This window comes from Cebus imitator, unplaced genomic scaffold (assembly GCF_001604975.1).
Source record: "Cebus imitator isolate Cc_AM_T3 unplaced genomic scaffold, Cebus_imitator-1.0 Scaffold324, whole genome shotgun sequence".
Lineage (NCBI taxonomy): Eukaryota > Metazoa > Chordata > Mammalia > Primates > Cebidae > Cebus > Cebus imitator.
Genome location: NW_016107639.1, coordinates 1,950,426 through 1,967,411, shown reverse-complemented (window position 1 = coordinate 1,967,411; position 16,986 = coordinate 1,950,426). Strand labels below are relative to the sequence as shown.

Sequence of the window (16,986 nt, the reverse complement as noted above, 5' to 3'; positions counted from 1 at the left end):
ATTTCTGTCATCTGTTGGCATGTAAACAGTGTGCTCACACTGACTGATGTCTGAGTGCCTGCTGCCATCGTGTTCCTCATGGAGGAAGGCATGTTACTGCAATGTTGCCTCCTCCGTCCCCGGTCGGCTGTGCACGGTTGCAGCTGGAGGGAGCCCACGTTCTGGTTTACGTTAACGTGTCACTTTTAGGTTTTGTTCTTGCCAAGCCACCTTGTCTGGGATCCTCAGCTGCCTTTTCTCGTGGAGGCAGATGGCATTGGCGGCCGCTGTCTGCGCTCGGGCGCTCGTCTGCCTTTTGGGGCCTGGTGTCCACCTGTCCTGGAATTGCATCCCCGCTTGTGTGGCTCTTCCATTTTCCCAAGCTGGCTGCTGCCTCTGCCTTCTTCGCTTTGTATTTTCCTATTGTTAAGTCTTCCCAAGCCCCCATCAGGCGCCGGATACCTCCCTGAGGACTCCTTCCACCTGTCAAATGCCAGGGAACCCTCAGCTCCCTGTGTCCTGTGGGGTCACCCCGGAGCCCTAGCCCTGGGAGCTGTCAGCTGGGCCCCTCCCACCTGTCCTGAGAATGCACTTCCTTCTCTTCTCTCTTGGGTGGGACCCCCCGAGAGAGGGAGGGGACAGTGCAGAGACCCCAGAAGGAAAGGCCGAGCCTGGAGAGGTGGAAGGGGCAGCTGGGCCGCAGGAGAGCAGGGCTTGGGGGTGAGATGCAAGTTGAAAAGGAGGTTCCTTCTCTCTATTGCCTGTGTCACATGGGGAGGGTCCATGGCCACGGGCGGGGGAGGGGGAGGCTGCTGGGGCTTCCTGTGGCCCGCGGTCCCCGCTGCGAGCCCTGAATGCCTCCCTGTGGGGTCCCTGGGGTCGCGGCTCCTCCCTGGGCCCCAGCTCATGAGTTATAGGCCACCTGTGTTCAGGGCAATGTCCGTGGTTCTTCGCTTCTCAATCCCATTAAATGAAACGCTTGGAGCCGGTCCCACCACAGGGCTCAGTGTCCATTCTTCCCGGGGTGTTGCTCCTTTTCCCAAGGGGCCCGTCCCCGTGTTCCTGGCTGTGGGTGGAAAGTTGCCAAATTGGGAAGAGCATTAGGGGAACAGAGAGGGGCCAGCAGAGGGGCCGGGCTTCCGAGAGGCCACAGCAGAATCTGGACCGGGTGAGTCCCCAGTGCGGGCCGGGTGGCCTCCGGGGTCCGTGAGCTTGGAGTCGAGCACAGGCAGCCTCACAGAAACCCCGGCCTGTGCCAGGCTATAGTAGCCTATGGGTCTTCAGCATTTTGGTCTTAGGACATTTTTACACTTTAAAAATTATTGAAGACCCTCAGAGCTTTTGTTTTTGTGCATTATAAATATACCGTATTAGCAATTAGAACAGAGACATTTAAAAAATACTTATGGTTTCATTTCTATTTACTTTTTAAATTTTCCTTATATATTTTACATTCACGTAAATTTATGGGGCACAGTGTAATTTTGTTTCACGCGTACATCGCACGGTGCTGAAATCGGGGCTTTTAGGGGAACCCACCCCAGTGAAGTGCGTGGTACCCACAAGTACTTTCTCGCCCCCACTCCCTTCCCCGCTCCACTGCCCTCTGTCCACACGGAGTGTGTGCAGCGATTCCTCTCACACTTGTGAGCGAGGACACGCAGCGTGTGTCCTGTTTCACTTGAGAGAATGGGCACCCCTTCCACCCACATTGCTGCAAAACACGATTTCATCCTTTTCTGATTCATTTAAAAACAGCAATAATAACCCCATTACATGTCAACATAAAGGACACAATTTTAATGACATTTTTAGTGAAGAGAGTGGCATTAGCTTACGTGTTGCAAACCTCTTTCACTGGGTTCTCTGCATTTGAACTGCTGTGATCCGTGGCTCTGGTTGAAACTGAGAAGAAAACCTGGCCACACGCAGACCCTGAGCTGGGACGGGGAGGATTATCAACCAGCCTTTCAGATGATCGCGCGTCATCTCTTTTGGCATTTCACAGTGCGAGGTAAGTGGTGGTTTCTTCCAGGTGAGCTGCTGTGGAAGCTGAGACTGCGGCATTCACGCTCCGCACTCGGCCGAGCTGGGACTGCGGCGGTCACGCTCCGGGCTGGCTCTGACCCGCCTGGCTTCGTAGCGTCCTGCAACAGTCATCTGGAAAAAATCAGTTCACTGAGCCATGTGGCACTTTCAAAGGACGCATTTCTTTATTTAATATCAAAGTCACATTTGCGAATATCACTACCGGCTTCCTTGGAAAGGTCTTGAGGTGCTGACTGGAGCTCACAGTGTGGATACAAGTTCTCCAAAATTCTAAGTTTTGCTCAAAAGCTCAAATTTTGTTATTGGCAACAAATATTGCAAGTTTACCTTAAAGCAACAGGCTCATTTTGCTCATTTTCCAGAAAACGTCTACCCAACACCCACATCTGAGTGACTGTGTTTGTTGCTTGTTCTTTCAGGTACAGACGTCGGCCGGGGGCACAGGGGTGCGGGGGTGCGGGGAGGCGTTGGGGGCATTGGGGGAGTTTGGGGCATGGCTCCAGACTCAGCCGTGCACCTTCTCCAGGCCTGACAGCTTCTGTGCATGGCTCGTGTGCTCTGCGTGTATTTCGTGTACTCACCCACTGTGGCCAAGCGCCCTGCCGTGCTGTGCGCAAGGCTGAAGTATGACAGAACGGACAGCTTTTCTGCTCCAGGGAGGCTTTTTACAGCGGAGCTGTTGTTTCTGCTGCACAGCGTCTGGCAGTGGGAAGGCAGGTGTGGAGCTGCCGCCCTGTGGCCACCATGGAGCCGCTGTTCTGCAGATGTCGCCTGGTGGAGAAGGCATTGTCACAAAAGCAGTGACACTGTCACATTGTGTCACTTAGCATTGTCACAAAGGTAGTTCTGATCTGCAGACCTACTGGCAGTGATCCTGGGAACTTGCCCCACGCCGGACCCACAGGCCATGCAGTGAGACTCTCCTGCCGTGGGTGAGACCAGTTTTCCAGGGATTGGGAGAGAGGCCGTGGGTGAGGCCGGAGCCCCAGGAATGTCAACTGGCTGGGGAGCCTCCCCAAGGGTGATGTGGGCGAGTCCATATCTGCTGGGGTCCCTTTCCTGGTTGGTGAAAGTGAGAGCCCCCCTGGCCCTGGTGCCACTCCCTGCCGGACAGTGCCCCTAGCTTTCTGTTCTTGAGACTCCCTCTACCTCCCACACACCTGTTCCTCCCGGGCGGACGGAACCTGATTCTTCCCAACTCAGGAAACGTAACCAGTCTTTCCTGGAATGTTTCCATTCGCTTTTTGATGTTACATTTCTGTGAACAAAACTTCCCATTGGCGTCTGCTTTAAAGACACTCAAACCTGGTCCGTCCGCCACGCTAGAGGCTCTGTCAGCACAGGCTGGGGCTGCCCAGAGGAGCACGTGAGAGGTCCACTCTGCGTCAGGAGCTGCGGCCTGCCGGGGACGAGCTGCATCTCTTTGCCCAGGGCGTTCACTTTAGAGCTGTGAGGTGGCCAGGAAGCTGGGCTGAGGGCGGGAGGCCTGGAGTCTGGGCACTATAGCCAGTACCAGCCCCTGCTTTCCGTGGCCGGCGGGTTCCACCATCACCCCAGTGAGTCATCAGTAAATGTCCCTTACAGACACATGTACCTGGCTGCCAGGTGGTCTCTCTACAGACCCCACAGCTGTGATGGGCAGAACTCAGCTCAGAGCAGGTGCAGCAAGAGGCAGGGGAGGGAACACTGCTACCCTCACAGCACTCTCCAGCTTGTCACCCAGTAGGCCGGTAGGGCACCACAGCGCGGGAGTCCCCGTGGCTGGCAGGAGGGTGGCCAGCACGGGAGCTGAGACCCGCTTGTCAGACTCAGGCACCCTCTCCCTCCTTCCCGTGAAAATAAAAACTTAGAAAAGGGAAAGTCGGCAGATGGTGGGGACTGTTCACCCCCTACCCCGCCATGTTGCTGCTTTCTTTGCTGCTGCCTAGGACAAGGGGGCTGTCTCCCAGCCATGCTGCAGGTCCTTTCCGCTCCGGCCAAAAGAATTGCTGAGCCCAATTACACCAGAGAGCACGGGTGCAAGACTGGGGGGGAAGCTCTGGCCACAGCCACAACCCCATGGCAGTAATTTTCCTTGGTTTTGATTTTTCACATGAAAAAAAAAATCCATGTTTAGCCTCAGGAAGCTACTGTTCTAGCTACATTGCTTGTACGACATGCACACACGTTGCTATGGCACGCATTCGAATTGAACCCGGCACACCTGCAGGGTCAAAGCCAAGGTCATGGCTTGTGATAGGCAGTGAGCATCTGCCAGTGCTGCCCTGCCCACGTGCGCCCGCATGTGCCGGGGTGTGCCCACATGTACCTGGGTGCACCCACATGTGCCCACATGTACCCCGGTGTGTCCGCATGTACCCACATGTGTCCACATATCCTCATGTGTACCCTCATGTACCCACGTGTGCCCACATATACCCACGTGTGCCCTCATGTACCCACATGTGCCCACATGTACCTGGGTGTGTCTCCATGTACCTGGTTATGCCCACATGTGCCTGGGTGTGCCCATGTGTGTCTATGTGGGCAGGGTGGGTAGAGCCAGCACACACTTGCCCACTGGCTCTGACACAGAGGTTCAAAGACAACCCTGGGGCTCCAGTGAGGGGCAAGCCCAGCCTGCAGGGACGATGAAGGCACCCTCTGGCCTCCCACCCAGTGGCCAGCTCCTGCAGAGCCTCCCAGCAGAGTACCAGGGAGTGTGCACAGCGCTCAGCTTAGTTCTGACAAGTGCTGAAGTACCTGTGGGCACCCACTTTGCAGAGCAGCTGCTGCACCGGTGGGAGTGGGAGTGACCTGGGCCGTTCCTCTGTCCCAGGAGGAGTGGTGCCCAGGTGGGTTTCTGGCTCCAGTTCTCGAGGACGGTGCGGACGAGGTCCCTGAACAGCGGCTGCCACACCCAGCACTGGGGCTGATCCAGCTCTTCACCACTGAGCCGCTTTTCCTTGATCCTGTTTTGTGAGGATGTGCTCTTTAAAGTCAGGGCCTCTTGAGACAGCAGCCCTGGAGGTTGGGAACCTGCATGACAAATGCAGTTTTGAGTCAGTTGCTTTCTGTGTGACAGCTGGAGTGCGTCTGTCCTGAAGACGACTTAAGGAGGGGAGGTCAGCCCGATGCTGCAGCTCAGGGAACTTGGTTGTCGGCAGATACCAGACGGGCAACTCGTTTAGCCCATCCAGAGAGGGAACAAAGAAAGAAGGGCTGCTGGGGCAGCCGGGCGCTTCCGTGGTCCTGCAGGCGCTGCCATGCCCGTGGTCACCCACGGGAGCTGCCAGAGGGGACCCCAACTCTTCTTGGGAAAGCGGCCATCTCAGCCTGTGGGCCCCTCTGGCACGGGTTTGTGCCACCTTCCTGAGGGCACAGGGGCGTGGGGGCAGTGGTATCTGTTTGCTGCCTGGGTCTCTGCTGTGCCACAAAGGAGCCAGCCCTCATCCCACACAGATGAGGTGCTTTGCTTCTCCCCGGATGCTGGGGGGTCCTGGGCTCCTTCACACCTTTGCGTAACAGAAAAGGATGGCTGGGCGATTCCCTGCAGGCCAGCCCACTGCACTCATTAGCACACAATGAAAGTTATTAGATGCAGACAGATGCCCCACAGTAGCAAAGCAAACGAACCAAACCATGGACACACATTCCCACAGTCCACGAGACTCACCGGCTGGCTGCTATCACGGTGAGTGCAGCTCCACTCCCATGTGTCTGATTGCTCAGATGTTTTCTGTTCTCCCTGATCCTGACTTCGGTTTGGGCCTAGTCAGGGCACAGCTCTGGGCCGTGTCAGGGCCTGCAGCTGCGCTTCCCCAGGCTTGGGATCTCATGGCCTGGGGTGAACGGCCGGCCCAGCTGCTGCTCGGGCGGGAAACAGCTGCCTCAGCCTCGGGCCTCCAAGGCCGTATCGGGTGTGTCCACTTTACTTTCCCAAGGGGTTTTCTAAATTTATTTCCTAGAGCACATGCCCGGTTTAGATGCACAGCCAACCGGGCCCTTTGCCCAGGTCAAGCCAGCCTGCGGTAGAGGTGAGCGTCCGACATGGATGGGTGCAGGAATGCTCCGATGTGTCAGGCTCCTCCAAGCCACAGTGTGGTGAGGAGGAGGAGGCTGTTGCTGCTGCGGCCAGCCCCCCGCATGGGCAAGATCCCAGATGAAAGGTGGGGCACTGCTGTCCCTCGCTGCCCTGCTGGCCTGAGATCTGGGGGGAAGGGCCCAGCTGTTCATCACAGGGGCCCCTTCTCTTCTCCGTTTTCTCTAGACCTGGCCATAAACCACAGCAAAGGCCTCATGTTCTACAGGACGTGAGGATTTTCACTAAAACAGTGTCACACGTAGTGCACTGGCCCCTGCTTCACAGTCACCAATGCCAAGGTCACCGCCCTGGGGGCCACATGTGGCACCTGTCTCTTTCATGTGGCTGGGCCGTGTCCCTGTATCCATGTCTCTGTCGTGTGTCCAGGGCTGTGTCGCTGCATCTGACCTGGCCCAGCTTCACTCTGTGGGGAGTCTTGGGGATCCACTTGGCCTCCCTCAGCCCCTAAGCTGGGCCCACGTGGCTGGTCTCCTCGTGGATGCTGGCTGCTGCCATTTCCTTTGAGCTGCGTTCCCACCTCAGAGCTGCCTGCTGCTGGGTGCTGCTGTCTTCAGCCTCGCAGCCTGGGGAAGCTGCCCCACCCCTCCCATGGTGGAAAACCCCACCTGGGCCCAGCCATTGGTGCAGGTGGCTACAGGCTGGGGGGGAAGCGCTGGGATGCCACTGAACGTCCCAGGTGAGCCTTGATGGCCTCTCAGCCCCTTCCCTCGGCCACTCAGCCACTGGCTCCGCCCACACACGTGGCCCCTCCTCCTCCCATGCTCAGTCCCCTCCAAACCCACAGAACCCTCCAAACCTGGTGCTCTCAACCCAGAACCGTGGCCCTGTTTTCCTGCGTGCCTGGAGCATGTGGGATTTCCAGCGCTGGAAGTTTAGAAGGCAGATCTAGCGTCTGCGTTTGCTTGGTCAGTTGCAAAGGCATTGCCCATTTTCTCTCGGAGCAGAGGCGTTTGCCATCACGTGCTCCACCACGCCATGGGCAAGGGCCAAGAGGGCTCTCTCTGCGCTCTGTGTCCAGTGTGGACCCTGTGGTTTGTTCCTTCTGAGCCCAGCCAGGACAGAGCTGGCAGCCTCAGCTTCTGAGCTCTGGGGCTCAGCGTGGAGGAAGGGCGCTGCCATTCTCCAGCGGTCGGCCTGTGAAGCAGCTGTGGGAACTCCTCAGATGCGGTGTCTCCATCGCTCCTGGCTCCTGGGAACCTAAGGTCCTGCAGCGGTCCTGAAGAGTGGCTGTGGTCGGGTCCCGGAAACCGTGTGTCCCTGCGCCTCGCCCGGCTAAGCCTGCACAGGCAGTGTCCATGGCCACACACAATCGGGAATGTAACTGGGGCTGAGGAAGTGAACCTCAGTAAGTCACACAGGCTGATTTTTATAGGTTTCCATTCTTCAAAAACTCCACTCTTTGAAAAACATATTCTCCTGGCTTTTTCCATCAAAAGCACGCATTCTAGGCAGTCTGTCTGACGACTATGACCGTCGCCAGTGCTGGGAGCTGGCATGTGGGAGGGAAAGTTCTGGGTCCTTCTGGAACACAGAATGGGCTGGGGGCAGGGTGGGGAGATGCGCTTGACCCGAGTCCCAGCTCTGCACTGTCCCCAGGCAGGAGCTTCACCTCTGAGACCCTCGGGGCTCTGTGGAAACAAGAGGCGATGCCCAGGTGGGACACTGCCCTGGAACTGCCTCTGCCCTGAATAAATGTCGGCTCCCTTTGAAGCGAGTGTGGCAATGGCAGATGAGTTCTGTGGCTGACTGTAAGTTAATTAGGACAACTCTTGCTCTCTGATTATTCTTAGATACAAAGTTAATTTGGAAAGATGTATGTTTCATTTAAAGTTGCATGGTTAAAGAGATGTGGGAGCTGAGCTTAATCAAGAGAGACTGGCTCCTAGCGTGCAAGGTCTCTGTCAGAGAAGGAAAACATCATTAGATTAAGGGTTTCCCTCCCTCCTAGCACAGCCACGAGGCCGCCGGCCCCTCCTGCTCTGGACGGTGGATGGACCTGGTGTGAACTCCGTGTGGCTCCCAGAGGGGCCGAGGTGCGCACACGCCAGCACCAGGAGGGCAGCGGGGCTTGGGCACTGCGGGGGCGCGGTGGGGGCAGCGCCCATGGAGCTGACCCTGGACCCACCCCTGCACTGAGCCCACATGGCCTGTGTCCTCACAGGTACATGCCACACGGAACCCCCGAGAAGGTGTGAGCCCCGGCTGCGTTTTAAGCCCTGGAGGGGAGGATGTTGAGAGTGGCTTCAGACTCCTGCGCCCTCCACCGTGGGCGGAGGACTGTGGCCGGCGTCTGCACTCAGCTGAAAGCTTCCTGCAAGAAGGTGTGGAGCCTCCTGTCTAAGGCATCTCCCTGCCTCTCAGGTGTCTCTGTGGAGCGCAGGGTGCCTGTGGCCTGCCCCAAAGGCCCAGCAGCCCCAGCATCCTTTGGACCTGGACCCACTGTGAGGAGAGGGCCGTGTTCCACGGTGTCCTGAGGGCAGGACAGGAAGCTTGCAGGGAGAGCCTGGCTAGAGCAGTCAGTCCCTGTCCCTCTGGGCCTGACAGAGACGGGGCCTTTGGGCCTTGATGGAGCCGCTCATGGGGGCAGGCCTTGGGTCCCCCCATGGGGCTCCTGTCTCGGGAGCAGAGGTCCCTCCCTGTGTCCTGGCCCTCGGGCCCCTGCGTGTTGCTGGCGTGCAGCAGTGTGTGCTGAGCACCAGAGTTAGGGAGACGCTGTTGCCCGCTGGAGGCCCTGCCGGCCACCGCCTGGCCCGTGCTGTGTCTCCACAGGTCGTGGGGCAAGAGGCAGAGTGTGTGGCCTGTGTTCGGGAGGGCAGCCCCTGCAGGGGGTTAAATATTTTGATTTTTCTTTTCTTGTCTTATAATGTTATGCCAGAGTCAGATTGGAAAGAAAGGCATGATATATAGGGCCAAATAAGACCCATCTGATGAGCAGTTACGGTGAAGGGCCTGACTCCCCAGTCACCTTAGATAGGAATTTGTGCCAGATAAAATCAGAGCTTAGTCCCCACATTGAAAGGTATTTCTGGGAGAAGGGTCTGAGAAGGGAGATGGGGGCCTTGGAAGTGTGGTGGGGGACACTCTGTGTGCGGGTAACGGTCTTTTAGCTGGCTGGGGGCCTGGGAGCTGTGTGGAGGGACCCCTGCGTGCGGGGGAAGGGTCTCCTAGTTGGCTGGGGGCTTGAACTCCCACCACACATTCATTACCCATTTGTTTCCAAAAGGGATTTAATGCTGTTCTCAATCAGGAACAGACAACTCAGCAGGGATGGGATGATGGTGGAAGGCAGGCGTTGTGGGATTCAGAGTGGTAACTTTTGAACACCAAGCTTCCTGGCAGTCAAGGCAAAAAGGGCCATCTGTGTCTGAAGGGAGGTGTCTTCCAGGGACCAGAGGCTTCTCAGCACAGGTGCCTTGGCACAGGCTGCCTGACCTCAGACACAGATGCCCCTCTGCCCTCTACCCGTGACCCAGGGCCAAGTCTCCCAGGGATCTCCCACCTGCAGTTGTCTTGATGGCAGCTCCAGCATCCACCCGTCACCCACCGCACTCTGCCCACTGCCGTGTCCTGAGAGTCAGGGTCTCTCCCACAGAACTGGAGACTCCAGAGGGGTCTGGGTAAACCTCTACCCCTTCAGCCCTGGCCTCGTTAATTCTGTAATATTTGGTTTTGAGGAAATCGACGATAAAGGTTTAGATCTTAAGAAAATCACTCCAGGTTGGTGGTATTCTTGGCAAAGCCAGTCTGGTGCCCATTTCTGCTGGAGATGATAAAAGATGAGATTCGAGGTGCCCCTTTGGATTTGGGCCGTCCCATTCTGTCTGCCACTCGGAATTGTTCAATGGACCTAACATTTTTGTCTGAAAGGCTTGGGGAGTTTCTCCTCTGCCCTGTGCTCCTCCTGAGGGAGCCCCTCATTCTGGGAGGGGGCTTGAGGTGACCCTGGGGGCCGTGGCAGCAGCTGGTTCCCGAGGGACGGGGCCCACTGGGGCTCCCTGAGGCTCCTCCGATGGCGGGGGCAGTGGCAGGTGGGACCCGGGCAGATGGACAGTTCTGGAAAGACCGACCCGGCCGGACAGGCAGAGCTCCTGCGCAGTGGTGAGGCCAGCTCTGCCCGTCTCCAGGTGCTGCCGCTCTTGGCTCCCAAGGGCTAAGGCTGTCTCCAGACACACAAAGGCCTTTGATTCACTCCGCAAATCCGATGCTGACATGCTGCCTCTCCGCGTCTCACTTTGTTTACTTAGAGCGACTTTATTGAACTGGCTTTTCGGTGACAAATGCTTGCATGTTGCTGTGTGCTTAGAGGAAGATTAATAGATTATTTGCAACTCCTGTAATGAAAACATTACGCAGGCACAGTGATGGGCTGGGTCCTGCTCATTTCCGAGGCTAACTGCCGAGGCACACAGGCTGTTACAAAATGAAGTGCCATCCATAACCTCCCACATTTATTAAAATATAATTGCTTTAATGAAATTCTTTCAGAATAAGACATAGTTCAAACAACACACTGCCTTCATGAGGTGAATTCCTGGCCAATTACAGAAGTGACTGTGGAGTCTCTCACTTTAAATCAGATGGTTTTTCCTTGTAAATGTGGAGAGGACGTGCCGGGGCTGCTCTGGGCTCTGGTCGGGCTATTTGAACCCTTCCACTTTGACCTTAGAAATGCTTCCGTGGTTTTTAAAAATGCAGAAAATACACCCCCAGCTCCGTGGTGGCCCGGGAGGTGGGTCGTGGCACGCACCCCCACGACACCCTCGCAGGCCCGGCTGCCGGCTCTCCCACAGGTGTGCTGGTTTACGATGGGTGGGTGCAGGGGGCGGCAGTGGCCAGCATCGATCTGCCTGTCTCACAACTGGGGCTTCTACAGAAAATTAATGAAGAAACAGACCGGCAGCTGGAGAGTCTTTAAAAATGGTCCTTTCACCTGGAATCGGTCTCCCTCTCGGCCTCAAGTGCCACGTACCTCACTGGTAAAGAGGGGTCTCCAGACAGTGTGGAAGGTGCCGCTCCTGTTCCTGCAGTCTGACTGGGTGCTCCGCCCTCCAAGGACAGTGTGGAAGGTGCCTTGCCTGTTCCCATGGTCTGACTGGGTGCCCTGCTCTCCCCGGACAGTGTGGAAGGTGCTGCTCCTGTTCCCGTGTTCTGACTGCGTGCCCTGCCCTCCCGGGACTGTGGAAGGCACTGCTTGTATTCCTGCGGTCTGACTGGGTGCTCTCCAGGACAGTGTGGAAGGCGCCGCTCATGTTCCCGCGGTCTGACTGGTTGCCCTGCTGTCCCCAGACAGCGTGGAAGGTGCTGATTGTGTTCCCGCGGTCTGACTGGGTGCTCTCCAGGACAGTGTGGAAGGTGCTGTTCGTGTTCCTGTGGTCTGACTCGGTGCCCTGCTCTCCCTTTTCTTTCTGGAACAAAGTGGATTGTGCTTTGCTGTGGCATTCTCAGCTGTGACAAGTCTGATTGAAATGATTTGGCAAATGAGCGGTTCTCTGTCCACGCCGCTGCTCTGTTCTCTTGGTGGCAGGTGTGGGCTGCAGCAGGAACAGTGGCCTTCACCCATTCATGCACCCAGCGCCATTCCTAGTCCTGAGACCCACAAAACCCACTGACAAGGTGCAGCTCTCGTTCTCAGAGACAAAGGCCTTGGAGAGGACATGGGAGCCTGGACAGGTGGGCTGTGGCCGGGAGGCGCTGTGAGTTGCCCGCAGGAGGTGGGTTTGGCTGGGAAGAACCCGCGTCCCACAGCTGTGCTTTCCTATAGCTCTCGACCGGCCCAGTGCGAAGTGACTCCAGCAACCATTCCAGGGTCTGAGCCCCGAGCTCAGAGGGGGTGGGAGTGGCTTCTCGGCCAAGTCCAGTGGGGAAGCCCGTGGCTGCCAAGGTCACAGCCACAGTGTCACCCAAACCTGGCCCGCACTGAGGCTTTCACCTAGGTGCGACTTGCCATCTTGGCTGATCTGTGCCGAGGGAGGGACACCGATTTCTCATTTCTCCGAATGAGTTTCTCTTACAAGGTGTGTGTCTTCCTGGCTTTGGGACAATGTTCCTGCCATTCTTCAAGGCCTCTGCCTGGTGCCCACCTTGCCCATATGAGCTCCCGGCCCTCTCCCAGCACCTGGTGGGTCCTCCTCTCGGGTTCCTGGGGGCTGGAGCTGTCTGCCCTGGGACACAAGCACCTCTTCACTTCAGTGGAGCCCCGAAGATGACAGGCCATGGAGGCAACACTGGGTTCACTGCGGCCACCTGATCTCATTGCACGGGCATGGGTGACCCCAGCTCACGACTTCGGGTCTCGCCCTGACCCCCACCCCTGTGAAGTCCACAGCTGGATGAAAGCATCCAGCTCCACACCGGCACTTCCTCAGGAGGAGGTAGGGTGGCCTCCCACAGGAAATGGGCACATTCTCAGCTCCCTGGCTCTGCCTCTTCGCAGGTTTCTGGATGAGGGAGTCCAGCACCTGTGGGACCCCCTCGTGCTCAGGCAGAGGCAGCTGCTCCTGCTCTGGGCTGCACAGCCCTTGGCTCTTCTGATGAGCTCTGCTCCCACAAGGACAGCACGGGGTTCCCCACGCTGCTGGGCTCAGCCTCAGTTTCCCATCACAGACCGGTCTGAATCTTCTGCGAGGCCATCATGAACTTCTACCTGCACCTCATTTAAAAATATGTAGCTGGGTAACATTGCACCTTTATCCACAGACTCCCAAAGTGGGGGTGGGGATGGGGGGGCAGAGGGGAGGGGAGGTAAGGGGAGACCTGAGTCTCCTGGCTGCGAATTTGGACACAATACCAGCAGGGAGGGCCCATGGCTCAAACCAGCCATAATTCCTCTGCTTTCCCCGAGTCATGGTTTTTAAATGCTTTGTCTAGATCGCCTCCAATCTTACGAGGTGGTGAATGGCGGGCATTTGTCTTGGGGATAGTGGATGCTGCTACTTCCCCAGAAGCCACAGGCAGGTCCTCATCCTGCCTTCCGGGGCTGATGAAAATGCTCCCACTCCACACCTGCGATCCAGGCAGCCCAGGCAGTGAGGGCCTGCAGCTGGGCCGGGTGACCTCCCACCAGCTCACCCTCGGACCACACCCACCACGCAGGTTTAAACTCCAGCTGGCACTCAGGTTCTGGGTGATCTTAAACACATCGCCTGTTCCTCTTTTTTTGATGTTTGATTTTTCTTAAAAGACTTTTTACTTTTTCAGAGTAGTTTTACAGTCACAGAGACATGGAGAAAAAGGTCCAGAGAGTTCCCATACGCCTCCTGCTCCCACATAGGCACAGCCTCCCCACCTTCCACACGCCGTGCTGGAGATGCACGTTGGTGACGGTCGCAATGGACCCGCACGGACGTGTCATGACCGTCTGGGTCCCGGAGCTCTCCACGGGGCTCCCCACCGCGGCTCACTCCATGGGTTCGGACGCATGTATGATCGCAGCCGTCTGCCCTGCGCTGTCCCATGGAGCAGTTTCGCCACTAAACACCCTCTGCGCTCTGCCTGTTTGTCTCTCTCCTCGAGCCCCGGGCCACCTGTCATCTTTCTACCACTGCCGCAGTATCGCCTTTCCCAGAAGTTCATCCAGGTGGACTCGGGCAGGGTGGAGGCTTTGAGGCTGGCTTTGTTCCCTCCACGCTGTGCGTTCCAGCTGCTTCCACATGTTTTTTCTCGTGCCTTGATGGTTCCTTCCTCGTTCTAGTGCCCAGCAATCCTCCGCCGCCCAGGTGTCCCCAGTCTATTCACTCACCACCTGACGGGCGTCTTGCTTATCCCAGCTTGGGCGGGTGAGAGGGAAGCTGCTGTGAACACCTGTGTACAGGTTTCCATGGGGATAAAGGAGTTCAGCTCTTCTGGGCAGGTTCCAAGGTGCGTGCACACTGGGTCACAGGGTCAGAGCCCATGCTGACGTTTGTAAGCTCCCAAACTGTCCTACAATGTGGCAGTGCTCTCAGCAGGGAAGGGGTGTCCCTGCAGTGCCATGTCCTCACAGCACTGGGTGCCGCTGCGTGCAGGGGGTTGGCTGTTCTGGCAGGTGTGTGAGGGCTGCCTCGTATTTCCCTGGTTACTCGGGTCGGGAGCATCTTCTCTTACATGTTTCTGCCATCTTGTGAGGGGTCTGCTGAGGTCTTTGATCCACTTTTAAATTGGGCTTTTGTTGTTGACTTTTAAGGGCCCTTGTATTTTTCCCTTTACCAAATGCGTCTTTTGCAAATGTTTTCTCCCAGCCTGTCTTCTCTTATACTCTTGACGGTGTTCTTTTGCGGAGCAAAAAATTTTAAGAAAGTCCAGCTTGCCAATTATTTCATAAGGTATACGTTTGGTGTTGCTCATCTGAATTCTTCCTATGTTATTTTCTAGGAATTTTATAGTTTTGTGTTTTACATCTAAGTCCGTGGCCCATTTTGAGTTAATTGTTGTGAAAGGTGTAAGGTCTGACTCTAGACTCATTTATTAGCATGTGGGTGCTCGGTTGTTCAGCACCGTTTTTGGAGAAGACCATCTTCCTCTGTTGCATTGCCTTTGCTCCTTTGTCAAATATCAGTTGACTGTATCTATGTGGGTCTGTGTGGGATCTCTATTTTGTTCCATTGATTTATTGTCTATTCCTTTGCCAGTATCACCCTTTCTTTGTAGTGAGCTGTGCTGGCTATTATGGGTCTTTTTCCTCCCCACATAAACTTTAAAATCAGTTTGGTCGATATCCACAAAATAACTTGCTGAAATTTTGACTAGGATAACATTGAATCTATAGATCAAATCGCAAAGAATGAACTCTTGACAATATTGAATCTTCCTGTCCATGAACATGTAGCAAGAGGAGGTGAGAGGCATCCTCACTTCTTGAATTGCTTGAATCTGGGAGGCAGAGGCTGCAGTGAGCCTTGCAGTGTCCTCAAGAAGAGGGGACATCCTTGCCTTGTTCCTCATCTCTATTTCTTTATTCTTGTTTAACTTTGTTGATCAGAGTTTTATAGTTTTCCTTATATGGACCTTGTCATATTTTATTAGATTTACACCTAAGTATTTCATTTGAGGGGGCCAATGTGATTATATTATGTTTTAATTTCAAATTCCTTGTTCATTGCTAGTATATATGAAAGCAACTGACTTTGGTATGCTAATCTTGTATCCTGCAAACTTGCTATAATTGCTTATTAGTTCCAGGAGAGTTTTATGGGTTTTCTTGTATCAATTCTTTCAGATTTTCTACATAGATAATCATGTTATCTGTGGACAGTTTTATTCCTTTCCAATCAGTATATTTTTGATTTCCTTTTCTTGTCTTATTGCATTAGGTAGGACTTCTAGTATGACACTGAAAAGAAGACATGAGAGAGGACATCCTTGCCTTGTTGCTGATCTTGGTAGGAAAGCTTTGAGTTTCTCACCATTATTATTGTAGATGATCTGTGGCAAGTTGAAGAAGTTCTATATTTCTAGTTCACTGAGTTTTTATCATGAATGGGTGCTGGGTTTTTGTCAAGTGCTTTTTCAGCATCTCTGGATGTGGTCATGCAATTTTTCCAACCTAGCATGTTGATGTGATGGATCACGTTATTGATTTCCAAATGTTGAACCAGATTTGCACACCTAGGGTACGTCCACGTGGTCTTGGTGTGTGAATCTTTCTACATTATGGAATTTGATTTGGTGGTATTTGGCTGAGGATTTTTGCATCTGTGTTCATGAGATATATTGGTCTGTGATTTTCTTTATCTGGTTTTGGTAGTAGAATGATGCTGGCCTCATAGAATGAGTTTGGAAACATTTTCTCTGTTTTTTTATCTTCTGAAAAAGATTGCAGAGAATTCGCATAATTTATTCCTTACATGTTAGGCAAAATTCACTAGTAAACCCATCTATATTTCATGCTGATTTTGAAACTTGTTAATTAACTAATTAATTTTGAGACAGAGTCTCACTGTGTTACCCAGGCTGGAGTGCAGTACTGTGATCTCAGCTCACTGTAGCCTCTGCCTCCCAGGTTCAAGCAGTTCTCCTGCTTCAGCCTCCCAAGTCACTGGGATTACAGATGTGTGCCAACACATGTGGCTAATTTTTGGGGGGATTTTTAGAAGAAATGCAGTTTCGCCTTGTTGCCCAGGCTGGTCTTGAACTTCTGGCTTCAAGTGATCCTCCTGCCTTGGCTTCCCAAAGTGCTGAAATTACAGGCATGGGCCACCATGCTCAGCCTGGAAAAGTTGTTAATTATTTATTCAATTTCTTCAATAGTTACAGGTCTATTTAGATTGGCTAGTTCTTTTCATATGAGTTTTGGCAGATTGTCTTTCAAGGAATTGCACCATTTCTGTAGTGATGTCCCCTCTTCTCTCTTATTTTCTTAGCCCGGATAGAGACATATCAATTTTCTTTGTCTTTTCAAATAACTAGCTTTTGGTATCATTGCTTTTCTCTATTGATTTTCTATCTTCAATCTTATTGATTTCTGCTCTAATTTGTATGATGTCTTTTCTTCTGCTTACTTTGGATTCAATCTGCTTTTCTTTTTCTAGTCTCCTAAGATGGGTGCTTAGGGTAATTGGTTTTAGATCTTTCTTCGTTTTCTAACATATACATGCTGTAAATGTCCCTCTAAGTACTGCTTTTGTTGCATCCCACAAATTTTGATAAGTTGTGTTTTCATTTTCATTTAGCTCAAAATGTTTTTACATTTCCCTTGGTATTTTTTCTTCATCCCATGTGTTATCTAGAAATGTGTTGTTTAGTCTATGTATTTCATGATTTTTTAGTTACCTTTCTGTTACTGGTTTTTTTTTTAATATTCTTTTTTTATTGCATTTTAGGTTTTGGGGTACATGTGAAGAACATGCAAGATTGTTGCATAGGTACACATGTGGCAGTGTGATTTGCTGCCTTCCTCC

General features: G+C 53.9%; 1 long non-coding RNA gene across 1 annotated transcript in view; it reads left to right on the top strand.

Moving 5' to 3' along the window:
- LOC119467735 overlaps positions 1–16,986 on the top strand; it is a 68,347-nt gene that overhangs the window by 37,737 nt on the left and 13,624 nt on the right. Inside the window, exon 2 of the long non-coding RNA XR_005196337.1 lies at positions 11,637–11,782. This is a non-coding gene — a long non-coding RNA (uncharacterized LOC119467735). The remainder of the gene's footprint in view (positions 1–11,636; positions 11,783–16,986) is intronic.